Here is a 16,586-nt window from a genome sequence, read left to right on the forward strand (position 1 = left end):
ACGAACCAGAGAAGTGCTCACTATTGTCAGCAAGCCAGAGAAAGTCACTAATGCACCAATACATTATTGACAATGGAAATAAATCTTCATACGATCTATCTATACGCAAGTCGAGAACAAATTTTTTTGTACAACACTATGCGAGAAACATATTGTAAATGATTTAACATAGCTTACTTGATTTATTAACTTTTATGCGCTGAAGAGGATCAGAAAAATCTGATCGAAACGTTCGATTAATTTGTAAACACTTTGTATATCTCTAAATTTTAATAATGTTTAATTTCACAAATAGATACGATGTTTTCTTATAGGGTTCAATCTTGTTATAAGTTATTTTTATACAATTTCATACTATTGATCTAATACTAAAATTTCTTAATTATGTAATAATATTGAATTTATTATTTGTAATTTTTATTGTTTTTTTATTGTTTTCTTGAATACTACGTACTTTACTTTGTAATAGAAATAATTTTATCTATTAATTTTGACATAAATATCTTTCACTTATTGATTATTTGATTGAACAGTTAGTGTGATGTTATTTTTGTGTATCGCTAATAAGTTTTTACATCCCACTTTCACATTATGATGAATTTTAGGATAATCACGAATCATATTAACGATTCCATACACATCTTAATCTATAAATTTGAGATGGTTGACCATAGGAACTCACGTTTCCGTGAGTTTTCACGAGGAGATTTTTTCCTACTTATTTATATTGTGGGTTGCGAACTATTATGTTCTTTATACGTGTACCGGCAAATTAACAAAAAAACCTCATTATAATATAATTTTGATTTGAGCGTTTTGACCTTATCTGAATTATTATCACGTGTAAAAATAACTTGATTAATATTATTTCGCTAAAGGGTGCTTGAAATGTCAAGCCGAAACGTCCGCTATTTGTTTGTATTCTATTGGTTTTTTGTATTAATTTATTGCGCCACTTACTATCATTATGTTAATATTATTAAATTAAACCTCATGTACATTTAATTATTATTATAATTTTTTTTAAATCAGCTCTCTATACCTTGTTCCTGTTTAATTGTTTATAATAATATTAAATTTAATAAGATTTTCAAAATCTGAGCCCTTGCAGCGATGAGATGTACAAATTATATTCGGTACCATTTTATACAATAATATATCTACGAGGAAAAAAAGAGAGGCAACGAGCAAAAAGAGAGAAATTCTTTAGAATCGGTAGCGAAACTCATCTATTTCTATTTTACCTCTGCCTCTCGATTATATCGCAAATCTCGCGAGTGATTTACACGGCGGTTGAACGCGTCTCATCCTCTCATTTTCATCCGCCACCTTCGTCTGGCTTTTTTCTCGCAGCCTGCGGTGCAGTCGTTGTTCGCGGCGACGGAGCTGATCGGAAAAATCACACGACGGAGAAGAGACGAAATTGACTCCAGATGCAATGTCGGAGACGAGAATGCAGTCGGCGAAAAAAAACAGCGCGAAGGCAAGATAGGGTAGAAGCGATAGGTAGAGGGAAAGATCGTCGTGTCAGGTTATTGAGAGGTGCGCCCCATTATTGTTCGCGCAAAAAGTTCCAGATCCCGGAACGAATGCGCCGGGAACGAGAAATTAGATTCTCGAATACGTGCCTTCGACGAGCCCTGAGGTGGCCGAGGACAACGAAATGTCTCGCTGAAGGGAAATTTCAAAAAGTTAAAATGTTACGAAGCGACTATGAGCGGAAAGGGTTAACGCGAGCTATACGCTACGAGTGACGGAATTTATGGCACAGAATTCCTATGGTAACCATTCGTTTCAAGTTTTATTCACAGACGAGCATGATCGAAACTAAAGTTTAACTATGACGGGAACAAAAAATTTTACGAGACGTCGACCGCGAGCGCGGCTTCGTTGCAACGTTCCCTGACAACGGTGAGATTGAAAAGGTATATCCCGGTGATGTGAGCACGCAAAACGACGAATCAACGAAATACTTTGTGTAATAAATGAACAATGCGGCTTCAAAGCGAAACTTGCCAACCAGAAGCGCAGTGAGATTCAGTGTACGGTTTTATTTGAACGACGAGTTCTCATAGCAGTTTTTCTTTCTTCCTTGTTATCTGTCTCTATATTTTCTCCAGGCATTATTTATGGCACAGTGTACTATATTTGTAATATTAATTTAATTTAAAATTAAAAATACCTACATTCATGGAATAAAAGAATATCAAGTATCTATTTTATATAAATATTTTATTTCTAATACAGTGTTCTAACAGATAAGTTCTATATAACAAGCTGTTCGACAATCTTATTCAAAGTAAACGATAATCGATACAACGCGCAATCCTTATTTATTTACCGATATTTATATCGCCGGAAATTTCATGTCGTTGCGCAACGTAAAGAGAAAACGATGCTCGTATAACGCGGTTAAATTTATGAACAGCAAGCTACGTGTTGGCAAAAGTACACGCGCGCTCTGACTTTGTCTCCCTAACAAGTGCGCTATCACCTGCTGCGCGGATGTGCCAGCGAGATCGACGCCTCTAGGGTGTCCTTCGTCTCTTTTCATCTCACCCATCCTCTTTATTAGCCCAGTCTCCTCGAGACGACAGAAAGAAACGCAGTGGTAATGAAAAGACTTCTCACCAGAAGCTTTCAAGGAGCTTTCTTTTATCTAGATTTTACTCTTTCTTCCCTTAACATTATCTTTCAAGTATCAAAACTGAAGCAAGTTTTAATAGCAATAATACGTGATATTGAAAATAAAATAAACTAGCCAAATACATATCGATATTGAATTTTTAATCGAAGGTTAAAATTCTAAGATTATTTCAACGTCATCTGGCGGCTAAAGTAGAAAAACAAGAAATGCGTACGTGATTACGCCACGTGATTAAATTATTATTTACCAGCGAGCTGCGGACATTAAAAGCTCATTTGCACGTACCAGCATCGAGAAAGCAGCTTGTGCTTGTAAGGCGGATTGTCTTATCCGTTCCTTTTATCTTTCTAGCTTTCCTCTCTCTTTCTTTCAAGGCCGGGATATTATTCTAAGCGCAAAAGCGTGAGATGAAGTGGAGATTAAGCTCGCAACCATCTCAGCTTAATTGGAACTACGAAAAAGGCACGAAAAATTAATTAATGGATGCGCCCTCCGACATCAGAGTCATAGAAACGTTGCCACTCGCATACCGCGAATCTTCACGCCGGAATATCTCCTCCAGATATTCCATTCTGTCCGGCTTTTAATTTATTTTTTCCAATTAGAGCGACTGCTGGCAGTTTGTTACCCTTCCCTTTAATCGTACCCGGCGAGTTCTCCGCCGTTTGCGCGAGAAATGCTACTCGACCGAATATGGTCGAATGGATTATCGAGGCTCACTTTTGCGTTGTCCGTTATATATTTCACAATTTTCGTTAACGAATAATCGGATTCGATAATTATCAGAGCTGACAAATGAAATGATATTTGATAAGATCAATATTTAAAATTTCCCGCGATATCGCGAAACTCAAAACTTTGCGCGCCAAGATTACAGCAAAGCTTTTATACAAATACTTGCACTCGATCATTTATAAATATATAACTTTATAAAACTGCGAATTTTATTTTCTCATAATATTTATTAAATGATATACTAAAAGCTAGTGTTTTTTTTATCTAAAAATTACTCAAAGGAAAGACGATGAAACGCGTTAAACATCTAGTAGACGCTTCGTTAATTTCTTTCATCGTTGCTCTCTGAATTTCCGCTCTTTTTGCTCTTAAGATCAAAAGAACACACATCTAGATTCATCATTTATTCGCCGACACCACCATCTTAAAAAGCTCATACACTTACACGGTAGTTTTTTTTATGGATTAACGAGTATTTTCATTCTAGTTAAAACTAGAGTCTTTCGCTGATTATTTGAATAAGCAGGTAAATCTCTTGCATATAAATGACTACGTTACAATTTGTAAATAATTTCTTTCATCGCGGAAAGATTAACTTTCAAAAATAAAACAATCTAACGTATTAGAAGTGTTTGAAATTTTTGTAAGAATATATTCAAAGTGCGAATCTGACCATTCGGAATAAATTCGTGTTCCCTTTAAATTATAATATTGAGCTGCGCGTCAAATTGATAGCACTTGAAATTTACATTCCAAACAGGCGGTACATGTGATATCATTCGCTAGATGCGATGCACAACATATATATGAGGACTAAGAATAACCGGTAACAAACGCGTCGCGAAGACTGAAGGGTGCTCGCTTTCTGTTATTCGTCTCTTGAAAATAGAGTCGGAATAGAAGGTGATTTCACCAAGTGGTTGTAAGTGTGTACACGTGTGTATCGTGAATAACAATAATTGTACATCTTCCATTACATACAAATTGCGTTAAAATTAAAATAATATGAACTAGAATATCAACGTAATAATAATAATATATGTATAATATTATTGAAGAAAAAAAATTTTATTCTCTATATTTGATTATATGTACATTATTAATAATATGGAATATTAAAAATATGTATAAACAATAATAAAAAAATTATAAAATATAATAAATAAAAATAACTGTATTACCACATTGCACATACATATAGGTATTCCTATTTTACTGGATGATAAAAAATATATAATATATTTCGAATACGTGTCCAGGGAGACGAGGGAGTCTATAGTTGCTTCTTTGCGAAATCCAGTTTTCCAGGAGCAAGTTGACAAATTATTTTTTTGCCCGGTGATGTCGGCAGAACTCCTCCGCGAGCGGTACCGCTCGAAAAACTTCCTTCCCGCAGGGTGCTCCTTCTTTCCGCGGATGACACTGACGAATGTCTGCCGTCGCCGGCGGAATTATCTGACGCGCGCTTCCCTCGACTAGAGAGAAACGGATTCAAGGGCCACCTGCTGTTTCCGCCCCGTGGCGGTACAAGATGATACGGATGAGCAGAATATTCGATATCACTTTTCGCGCGCGCGCGCAACGCGTCTCAATCTATTATAATTATATCGAGAGGGATGGGCGGCGCAAAAGAAAAAAAAAAGTCGCGTAAGATGAGCAGGGCAACGCGGCAAGAAGAGGGGCGAGGGAACGGGAAAGGGCAAGGGAGGAGAAAAAGATTAATAGCTCGCAACAGCCGTGGTTGTTGCAGCTAACGATGACAGAATGAAAAATAAGTGTCGGATAACATAGCGAGTGTTTCTAATGTAATAAATAGGCTGGAATTAATGCGCGATTTTTCATCGGCCGTTATCGAGTCATGTACACCTCGCACTTGCAATTTCGCGCATAAGGGATTTCCGTGCAATGGCGATTAATAATATACGTACGCACGAATAAACGGTTCGCGCGCTTTGCCCTATTGTGTTTATTACTTCGCGCAAATGTATTTAATAAATCGACACTAATCGGCATATTGTCCTGACTATCGCGAAGAACATGAATTATACGCGGAAATCTTTCTTTTCAGATTTGAATATGAACAGCAGGAATTCCTAGCTTTCTCAGTTTCAAGCTAACGAACCGTTAAAGAAATAGCACGATATTTCTTTATATACTTTGGGTTTGTTTCATATATTTATGAAAAAAAGTATCCATTCGAAATTTACGACTCATTGTCAGTATTATAAGCAGAAGAATTAAAGAATAAAAATATTTGTAATTTTTTATTCCAAGCAGCGATTTTTTTAGATGTAAAAATTTAAAGTTGGTCAATCAAGCTGGTAAGATACAGTTTGTGGATCATCAGTGCATCGCAACCCATGAACAGATAATTAAACGTCCTGTGTGTGATTAATCAGAAAGAGAGAGAGAGAGAGAGAGAGAGAGAGAGAGAGAGAGAGAGATTTTTTAATTTTAATTCTTATATATCTCAAAAACTACTGTTTGAAATAAAAAATGGCACATGTTTTTATTTTTCAAAAACTTTCTTGCTATAGTATTTTGAGTTCGCAAATTTCGGGACATCCTGTATGTATATTTGAAAAGAAACTTAATTCCGCAAAGTAATCTACATACATTAAAACTCTATGCGGATTAAAACACTCCTTAGAGTAGGATATTTAAATTAAAATATCAGATTAATATCTATAATTTACGAGTCTTTTCGTAATAATGTTAATAAGCATCATCATTAAGTTGAGTGCGCTCAGCTTGACAAAGACAGTCTCATCCTGCTAGATGTATATAGCTGAAGCTTTTCAATTGAATTAAAGATATCAATCTTAATGGAGAAGAGATAGGCAGAATACCGAGGTAGACAGCAAGCTTATGCAAGCTCACATCGTGTTACACGAGCTCGGCATGGTAGCAGAATTTGTAGGACCAAAAGCACTTCCTAGCATGAGATTCATCTGATATCGGGCGCGCGCAGCAAGAACACCCCGTTGTACCGCTCTCTGGCAAAGTATTCGTTTGCTTGAGAAACGCAATTTGCGCGAATGACATTTGTACAGTAATCTCTCATATATGTGCGAGCGAGCGAACGCGATTTCTGTATAGGTGTCAACGATTAACTAGAAAGTTCAACGCGATGATGCTGGTTTAATGCTGTGGATTTTAGAGCAAGATGAATAAATGGAGAAGAGAGAGATCGATCCTCTTTTCGAGTCACCTTGCGCATCGCGATTTCATCTAATCCATGCAGAATGAAGATAAAGTCAAACAGACTGATAACGTCAGTCGTGTCGACGAGCCGATGCTTAATTAAGAACTACTTAATTACGAAACGCGTGTCTCTTAATTAAACTGGTCATTTCCTCTTCTTCTTACGTGACTTCGATGAGCGGTCTTGGTATTATGTACGTTGAATTTCCATATAACACAGAACATTACAGAAACATTGCGGCAATGTTACTACAATATTCTGTGCTATATGGTTAATACAATCTTGTTTCATCATCACACACATCTGCGTGAGCATTACTTTCAGTAATATAAATAGTTTCCATATAGTACTAAACATTGTAGCAACATTTGCGGCAATGTTGTAATGTTGCTGCAATATTTTACGTTATATGGGTTAATACAATCTCGTAATACAGTTTCGTCATTACACATGTCCGTTTTCGCGTGAACATTACTTTCAGTAATATCAATAGTTTCCATACAGTACTAAACATTGCAGCAATATGTGCGGCAATGTTGCTAGAGTATTGTCACAATGTTGCTGCAATATTTTATGCTGTATAGGTTAATACAATCCTGTTTCGTCTGCTCTACACGTGAGCATGACTTTCAGTAATCAGCACGGTTCTCATACATTATTTTCAGCAATGTCGTAATGTTGCTACAACGTTCTGTGTTGTATGGATTATCAAGTTAACATAAATAACAGGCCTATCGAGGATAAATGATTATATACAGAGCTTACGAATAAGAGAAAAGGCTTTAAGGTAAAGATAAAATTCACTCTCTAGTTCCACATCAGACGTGAATCCTCTCCTCCTCGCGCGTGATTGTATTCGGAATAATGTATATACAACCGTACACATTGTACGCGACATACAGTTCGCGAGAGATAAGGGTGCTTAGCATCAGCGACGAGTGACTTAATCAAGTATGAATGAAATGTTTAACCCGGCACGTGAGCTTCTCTTGTAAAGAGCTTTTTTGTCAGACCTCTCTAGTATGCCCCTAATTCGTATCGTTTAATTTTTACGTCGGCGATACGTTGTAAACATAATTGTGCGTCATAAGAACAAACAAAGTATAATAGTTAATTTTATTCAATTTTTTGACAAACATACATATATTAATTTTATTTATTATTTATAATATTATTTAATATTGTATTTTTTGTGTGAAAAACATATGTTATTAAATACTGTATAAAATAAAACAAATATGTCAAACTTTGTTTAGAAGAAATCATTATCTAGAGAGATTATTAAGAAGCACAACGTAGCATGATGAAAACATATATATATATAGAGAGAGAGAGAGGGGGGGGCGGGGGAGGAGATCGAAATAAACCTATAGAATCTTCTTTAAATTATATGCGTGAATATGTTTATTTTTTGTTAATATATTATATATAAAATAAAAACTAATGTACTGTACTATTTACTCAGTGCATTTCATTCCATTTTCTCTGCGTCAGATTGATTGAGCCATATTTAATAAGTAATTTCAAGATATTTATTCCTATAACATTATAGGATATCTTTTCAGCAAGCTATGTATCTGAACCAATGTCATTCTTTGCTACAAGCTTGTTTCATACAAAAAATGTTTTAGATCAAATTTATAAGGTTTTCAAGGAGAAAAAAGTTGATAACTTTGAATTTTAACTAACAATAAGATTTCATCATTTTTCAAAATCATGTAAAGGTCAGCCTAATTTCTTAAAATTATGGAACTAATTTTTTTATATTAATCGATTCCTTTCAATTTTTGACGTAAAATGTTATAAAAATAAGATGGCTATAAATTGAATAGTTAACGAGATATTTTATATTTTTAAATTTGATATATTTTATATAAACTATGAAATATCTTGTAAAATATTCATTCTTTGATTATCTTATCTCAATACTTTTATGCATACAATAATGAAAGGAATCAATAGGTATAAAGAAAACATAGTTGTTTTTAAGAAAAAACAAAAAATATGTAACTGCTCGTTACAAATTCATACTTTATATACAGGGTATCCTGAAACCATTGTACATCTTTTTAAGGACGGATTCTCTGGCTAATTTGGAGATGATTTTTCCTCAGCGAAAATGTCGAAGCATCGATAGTTTTCAAGAATTATAAACAATTGAAAAAGAAAAGTTTTCCCCAAACTAAACTTTGTAGAGTTAAAAGATTAACACAATTACATTCTTCAGTTCATTTCAGGTAGAGTTTATTTTAATAAAATTTTAATTTAAGACTTACAAAGATATACTATAATGACAAAAAATTGGAAGGTTGCAGAAAATGATGATCTCCCTCGACATTTTCGCTGAAAACAAATCGTTTTCAAATTAGCCAGAAAATCCATCTTTAAAACAATGTATATAGTGATTTTAGGACTCAAATTACATCCTGTATATATATATATATATATATATATATATATATATATATATATTTATAACCGTACAGATTGCGAAATAAGAAATGTCTTAATCGTTTGAAAGTCTGCTGCTATTTGCAAAGTGACCTCTCTGTCAATCTCTTGTGTGTTGCAAAAATATCGTTTATTCGAGGATGCACGATACATGTATACGGTATTCAGGATTTCGCGAGCATGTAATCACACGATTACCGAGCAAGCATCAACTCGTAAAATCTCATGTGACACGGGATGACGGGGCGCCACGCTGGCAGACTGATCGGACACACGTGCGACATATGTATGTAAAGGAGAAGCAGAAGGAGAGATAGATGAACCTACAGAGCCTCAGATTGTCGGTCACGTGATGCACAAAGGGCAACTTGATACACAAGTCTTGATATGCAAAGCGCGTGCGACGAGAGTGCATATCCAGTGCCAGGCTTGAAACCTACGACGTCAAGAATGGCGCCGCTTTAATAGCGATATTTTTATTCCGTATATGATGTAATGGTAAAAGTCTTGCTTTCTCTCTCTCTCTCCCTCTCTCTCTCTCTCTCTCTCTCTCTCTCTCTCTCTCTCTCTCTCTCTCTCTCTCTTTTCTTGTGCGCACGTGCTGCATTTATTTATGACTATAATAGGAAGTGGCTGCGTCGCGAAGTATATTTACGATTGCATATTAAGTTGCGAAAACTGCAAATTCAAGATCGCAAACAAAGTCGCAAAGCACAAGATGACGATTTACGATTTAATATATTATAGTTGCTAATTTTTATATCTTCATATTTATATCTCTTATATGATACCTAACCTCTAAAATTATAATTAATCCTTAAAAGTCACATATGGATTATTTTAACCCTTTGAATATGTTAACAATAAAATATTTCAAAGATCTTAATAAATTCAATGAAAAAATATTAATATTTAAAATATTATAAAAATATAAAAATTTGTTTTTTAACTTTTGTTACATGATAATTTTTTACAGATGTCAAAAAATATATATACATTCTTCGGATTATTCATGTGACTTTTAAGAATTAATTATAAAGATTAATTATAATTTTAGAATTAAGAGATATAAATATGTATATATATATATATATATATATATATATATATATATATATATATATACATACATATATAAATATATAGAACAGAATAACGAGACAAATCAATTGGTGTAATTAAAACACATAATTATATTAAAGTAAAAATGTGTAACTGCCAGTTGCAAATTTGCAGATTTTTTCTTAAAGATAACTATGTTTTTTCTTTACACCAATTGATTCCTCTCATTATTCTGTGTATAAAAATATTAGGGTAAGATAATCGAGAAATTAATATTTTACGAGATATTTTGTATTTTATGTCAAAATATTGCAACTTTGGAGCCTTATAATTCAAAAAATGTTTAATGAAAAAACATTTTATCATAGTGCTTTGGAATGCTCTCAAAATAATCTACAAGAATATGTAACAAAAAATAGGGGGTGCCATTTAAAAAAATTGAGTTGACCTTCACGTGACCTTCAAATAATTCTTCAAGGTCAGACTAATGGTACCATCTTATGGCCTCCTCGAAACCATACAACTTTTGCCTGAAATATTTTTCTCTCCCAGGCTTGGTTTTCGAGATTTTCGATTGGAGGAATTAAAATGGGTCACCCTGTATATATATATATATAAATTTTTGTAGATTTTTTTCGAATTAAAACTGTGATAAGACTCAAATGTGAATATATGAGTAATTAGAATAGAGCAAAAAAGGTTTAAGAGGACAAGAGGATTAACTTTAAAATGATCTTTACAAGAATTAACAATTATAACATATTATATAAATGATATAAGCATGCATCTGTGATTCGAACAAATTGTTGACAGACGAGAAGAATTCAATTCTCGTTGATTACGAGTATCCGTGCACTTTTCTCATACTTTGTGCATTATAATCTTTAGTTCAAGCATATATTGCGAAAGGTAGAATTAAACTTTGTCGAGAGTCAGATGTGGTTTACACGCTCATTAAAATTTTTAAATCGGCAATACGAGAGTTTTACAATCCTATTTATACTCCGTGAACTACATCAAGATGTAAAGCTGCGTTCTTTTTCCGTTGTGACAGTTGTTCAGCATGGTGGAAATAATTGAGAAATAAATTATACTTTAGAAATTGTTTTATACGCACATAACTACTTCAACTACAAAATCTCGTTTTCGCAAATATGTGTGTGTTCTTGAATAAAAATTTTTATTTTAATTTCAAAAATATCTTTATTTCAAATTAATGTTTCTCTTAAAAAAACTAAATATATGAAAGCAAATATTTAAACGACATATATTATACATATACAAGGGAAACAGTAAGAGAAAGAGAGCAAATGTAATGAAGTACAGTACATACATCCCAGCACGTTCTAGTATGTTAATATAGCAGATCGCTACCGTGACTATTATGTGAGAAGTCAAATCATTACGAACATATACGTTGATGTGCGCGCTATTACGAAAATGATGCCACTAAATTCAAGCATTGTGATCTACCAGAGAATTCCACGAGATTGTTTCATAATTAATTGTCCTACTTCCTCTCTTATCCTCCCGAGCTGGTTTGTAACAAAGTCATTATGTTTATATTATTAAATGCTATATATACTATGCTTTAATTTTTTACACATAAGGAAACAATTTTAAAAAGTCGATTTTATATATACATAGATAAGCATTAGTCAATATCTTTTTAAATAATTGAGTTTCCGAGAGGGGATATCCGTTTAATAAATTCAATAAAACCGTATGTATAGAAAAAATCGCGTGGACAAAAAAAATTTACGCATAGAAATAGAATGGAAAAGGGAAGACAGTTAGAAAAGTGACTCTTACCGATATTGGAAACGCTATAGGCATGCGATAAAACGCAACGCCAATAAACAAGATTGAGTGCACTGGCGCTCATTTGAAAAGTAGCAAAAACTTTCGCGCGTATTTTTCCCGGAAGTACGGAGAAAAGATAATTCGATTTGCAGGATCATATAATAGTCGAAGCAATTTTCGAAATTACCTCCAAGTAATTTTCGTAAGGAATAAAGGAATACATATAAGAGTTTCTCTTTCGGGGGGAAGCTAGATGAAAATAAAGCAAAACGAGAGTACGAAATGAAAATCGGAGTTTCGTTCCATATTTTGTTTCATCGGAATGATTCGAGCTATATTAATTAAATTCTCAATAATGAAAGTGATTGGATTCGCGTCGAAAATGAATCGAAACTTGCAGACGTTATTATATCACAAGCATATAATTAACTTAAATAAGTACTGAATAGGTCAGTTACGTCAAAAATTAATAAATCTAATATTTTCAAATTCATGAATTTGATATTGCGCAAAACCTATTTTTAACTTTTTAAAATATAAATTAATAATTAATTTGTGAGTTAAAGTAATTAAATATTTATTCTGTAGAATTAAAATTTTTATTTTCATAAATTTATTATATATATATATATATATATATATAATAAATTATAATAAATTATATATAATAAATAATAATAAATTATATATAATAAATTATAATAAATTATAATATTAATATATATATATATATATATATATATATATATTATTAAAACAAAAAAGAGAGTTTGATTGTGAGATTAAATGATATTCTTCAGAACAAATCTGTAGCTCACAAATTAATTATTAATCTTATATTTTAAAAGACTTTGCAATCATAAATCTCGAAATGCATTAGATTTATTAACTTTTAACATAGCTGATTCGTCCAGTCTCTGCTTAAACGTGATTCGATCAGTTTTACTTGGGCGGGATCGCCGTCAGACTCGATTGTGCTCATCAATTAATCCGAAACGCAGTTAACTGTGTATAATGATCTGGAAACTTGCGTATGGCGTGCCATTACGATCGTTGTTAAAATGTCAGGTGCATTGAATCGCAGACGGAATTACGAGGACGTGCGCTATGAACTTTGTTCGATTGCAAATCGGTTTAACCACGAGTACGTGCCCTGCAAGGCTCACTACTCAGAAATAATATATTAATGACGGCCTAAACTATGTCTTATATTCTCTTTAACTTCTCTTTTTAGAAATTTATTTTTATATTAAATTCAAAGTTTATACGGTGACTGGATTTCTATAATCAAAATTCTAATAGTTATTAAAAATAAACAAGATTAAAGATCTAAGATCCATCTTATTGAAAATGGCAAAGAAGAATTAAATAATTCTAGCATACTGAAATTAACTTTGACGCAATAATTCTATATTATTTAATTTTAGTCAATTTATTTAACGTTTATTTCTCCAATAATTTAAGTTAAATTTATGCTTCTTAGATCAATGAATGAACATTTATGATTCAAACGTTCTTGTAAGCTTTTAATACTTGTAGATAAAACTGTTTTAAAAGCAATCGTTAAATTTTTTTCTCGTCCAAAGCGCGAATCTCCGTCAAAAAAACAACATAAAAAATATAAAAGATAGAAAAAGTATAAAAGGAATCCATAGAAATTGTCATCGAAGTGTATATAACTGTTTCGTGAATAAATAGCTATTTCAGACAATGAAGGATGTTGAGTAATTAGTTCGTTCATGCTGTAATTAAACAGACGACGAATTATCTTATAGCTAATGTCTGATCGACTCTACAAGAGATATATTATTGAATGAGAGGTAAAGACCAAGAGATAAAAAATGATCCGTACAAATTTCATATTTTAAAATTATACATCCTATAATTTTTGCTTTTGCGAAAAAACACAAATAATTTTATTATTCAAGATTATATTTTATAATATATTTGATATATGTATTATATACATTTATGTACAGGGGAATCTAATTTTTTGCCTTGTTGTGCCTCACACGCTATTAATCGAATTTCAATAAAAAGATAGAATAAAAGAATAATAATTATATCTCTTATTAAATAAAAAGGTCCAAGAGAAACTCGATTATTAATCATTAAGGATTGACTATATGTATATTATTTGTTTCATATACACACACACACACACGCACACACACACACGCACACACACACACACACACACACACGCACGCACACACACGCACACGCACACACACGCGCGCGCGCGCGCACGCACGCACGCACGTATGTATGTATGTGTGTGTGTATGCATAATATCATTATATTTACCAAAAATCAGTAGTCAACAATTATATAATTAAAAGCTTATTGTTGATAAACTTCTCATCAACGATATGTCAATAAAGGCTAAAAACAAATGATAATACATTCAATCCTTAATAATTATTAATTTTGTTTCTCTCGGGTCTTGATTTAATAAGAGTTATAAATTATTATCCTTTTTATTCTATCTTTTTATTGATAAATTCGTGATTAATAACATGCAAGGTAACAAGGCGAAAAATTAAAAAATTAAGGATTTCACTGTATTTGGATTAACAGTGAATACATAATATATCAACTTACCACTAGTGCGAGCGGTCAGAATCTTCCTCCAACCGAATGTGGCGTGTAAATCCTGCCAGCCGTTCGCAGCATCCGATCCTCGTGCTCGAAATAATCTGTATTGTCCGTAACACGCTCTGCGCTGATTCACCCTCGCAAACGCGCCAACAGATGATGAGGGCTATCCTATATGTTCGCACGTTCGTGAAAGGTCGAGAGTCTATGGAAAATGCATTGGGGGCGAGTTAACTCTTCAAAAATCAATTCAGTACCTTGACTGTCACATCCAGTAGGAATTCTCGTCGTATCATGACAATACACATTCAGTTCTTTTCAAAATAAGAAAATCCAATCTGTTTAGTAATACAGTGATCGGGTCGATAAAAGAGCCAAAGAAATGTTCATTTCTAATCGCAAACACGACTCGTGCACATTTATATTACAAGAACTCATTCTTTTTCTCTCTTTCTCTCGGAAGCTGGAAACGATCAATCATTACATATGACGCGGTTATTAAAGGCGCGACCGACGACGAGATACCAAACTATGATTGGACGATTCCTACGAATTATCGACGGCCGGACGAAGTTTAACCGACATCGACCGGTGATGATAACGCTCTAATGATTCCTCGAGTTTAGTGTAATCTCTTGCGAAGAAGTCTGGGAAAGTTTTGTAGAGAGAAGAGAAATAAAAAGTGAGAGAGAGAGAGAGAGAGAGAGAGAGAGAGAGAAATTTGCCACGAAGCACGCCAGTCTTAATCATAAAACGCTTCGATGAAACTCCGTTATCCTAAGACGACCGATGACGACAAGTACGGGACAAGTTTCAGCTCGCGTATAAGCATTAAACTTTTCGATGAGTGCCCGTCTTCAGGCTGCCGTATATCCTCTGTGGTGGAAACCTCGAGAGTGAGATCGGTGAGTCTGCGATCGCGCATGAAGAAACATTGCGCGCTACCGATTTTCTTCAGCATTTGATCTCGACACGCTCATTTTCGCGCGATTATCCTCGGCTTTATACGCAATTTTCTCGTCACTTTGAATATTCCAACGATAGTATTGTCAAACAAATCACAATCAATGCGTTATTTAAACTACGCTATGTTGAATAACAATTTTCTGTATTCTTCTCGAAATCTCGGCACAATTTAGCAACTGGCTTGATGAAAGTCTTAACGAAAGATTCGTCATAGAAAACGCAGAATTTGTCCACAATGACCGGACCAGGACAATGGTTCCTTACCGGCGCGAGGATGTCGTAGGGTCGAGATCGTCGTCCAGGATTACGTCGTGACGTGCCAGGTGTCACGCGCAAATAGCACGTGACGCGTGGCGCTCATCGCGTGTGACGCCGATCGTGACGATGAGACGAGAGAGACGTAGGGTCCACGTTACCCCTAGGCACGCGGAGCGCCCGACGTGACGCTCTGTCAGGTTTGTGTACCGGGGTGCTACTGGGGATTGGGGATAGCCGTATGCTTGTTTTTGCAGAGCTACGAGCAGCGAGAGAGTGAGACTGGACTAGAGTGGGAGAGGCAGGGCGAGAGAGGGCGAGAGAGGGTGGCGGAATGACGAACGAAGAGAAGAGGAGGCTGCGAGGGTGAGAGGGACAGAACGAGCTGATCAAGTGAGAGAGACGATCCGATGGTGTGGATAAACAAAGATGGTAGGAATAGTGAGGGGAGGAAGAACACGAGAGAATTGACGAAAGAGAGAGAAAGAGGAACAGGATGTAGGAAGAGGAAGAAAAGAGAGTGAGTGAGTGAGTGAGAGAGAGAGAGAGAGAGAGAGAGAGAGAGAGAGAGAGAGAGAGTCAATAAGAGAGAAGAAGAGAAAGCAACCCCCACGCGGGTGGGGAGACTCGACTGGCCTCGACGTCGAGCGACGTCGCGACGGCGCACAGCAGTCGCCAGGACCACCATATCCCTCTCCCCGGCGTGGCACGACGGCTTTCCTTCCCACCCCGTCGCGAGGAGAACTACCACCCTCTTTACGCCACTATCCACCTCTCGCTGCTTTCCGACCCCGTGCCCCGCACCTTTTCCAGGGCCATGGATCGATCCGACGTCCGTCCGTACATCCGTACGTACATCCGTCT

At 34.8% G+C, this 16,586-nt stretch overlaps 1 protein-coding gene across 5 annotated transcripts in view; it reads right to left on the minus strand.

Moving 5' to 3' along the window:
• The window catches only part of Nlg-5 (neuroligin 5), a 247,402-nt gene extending 231,452 nt beyond the window's left edge, over window positions 1–15,950 (minus strand). For 3 of the 5 annotated variants that reach the window (XM_072908647.1, XM_072908650.1, XM_072908646.1), the window contains exon 1: window positions 14,508–15,950. The gene's annotated coding sequence lies outside the window, so the exon portion shown is untranslated. The remainder of the gene's footprint in view (window positions 1–14,507) is intronic. The other 2 variants (XM_072908649.1, XM_072908648.1) reach the window with 2 other exon arrangements.
• Window positions 15,951–16,586: the final 636 nt, after the last annotated feature.

Source organism: Anoplolepis gracilipes, chromosome 16, assembly GCF_047496725.1.
Source record: "Anoplolepis gracilipes chromosome 16, ASM4749672v1, whole genome shotgun sequence".
Lineage (NCBI taxonomy): Eukaryota > Metazoa > Arthropoda > Insecta > Hymenoptera > Formicidae > Anoplolepis > Anoplolepis gracilipes.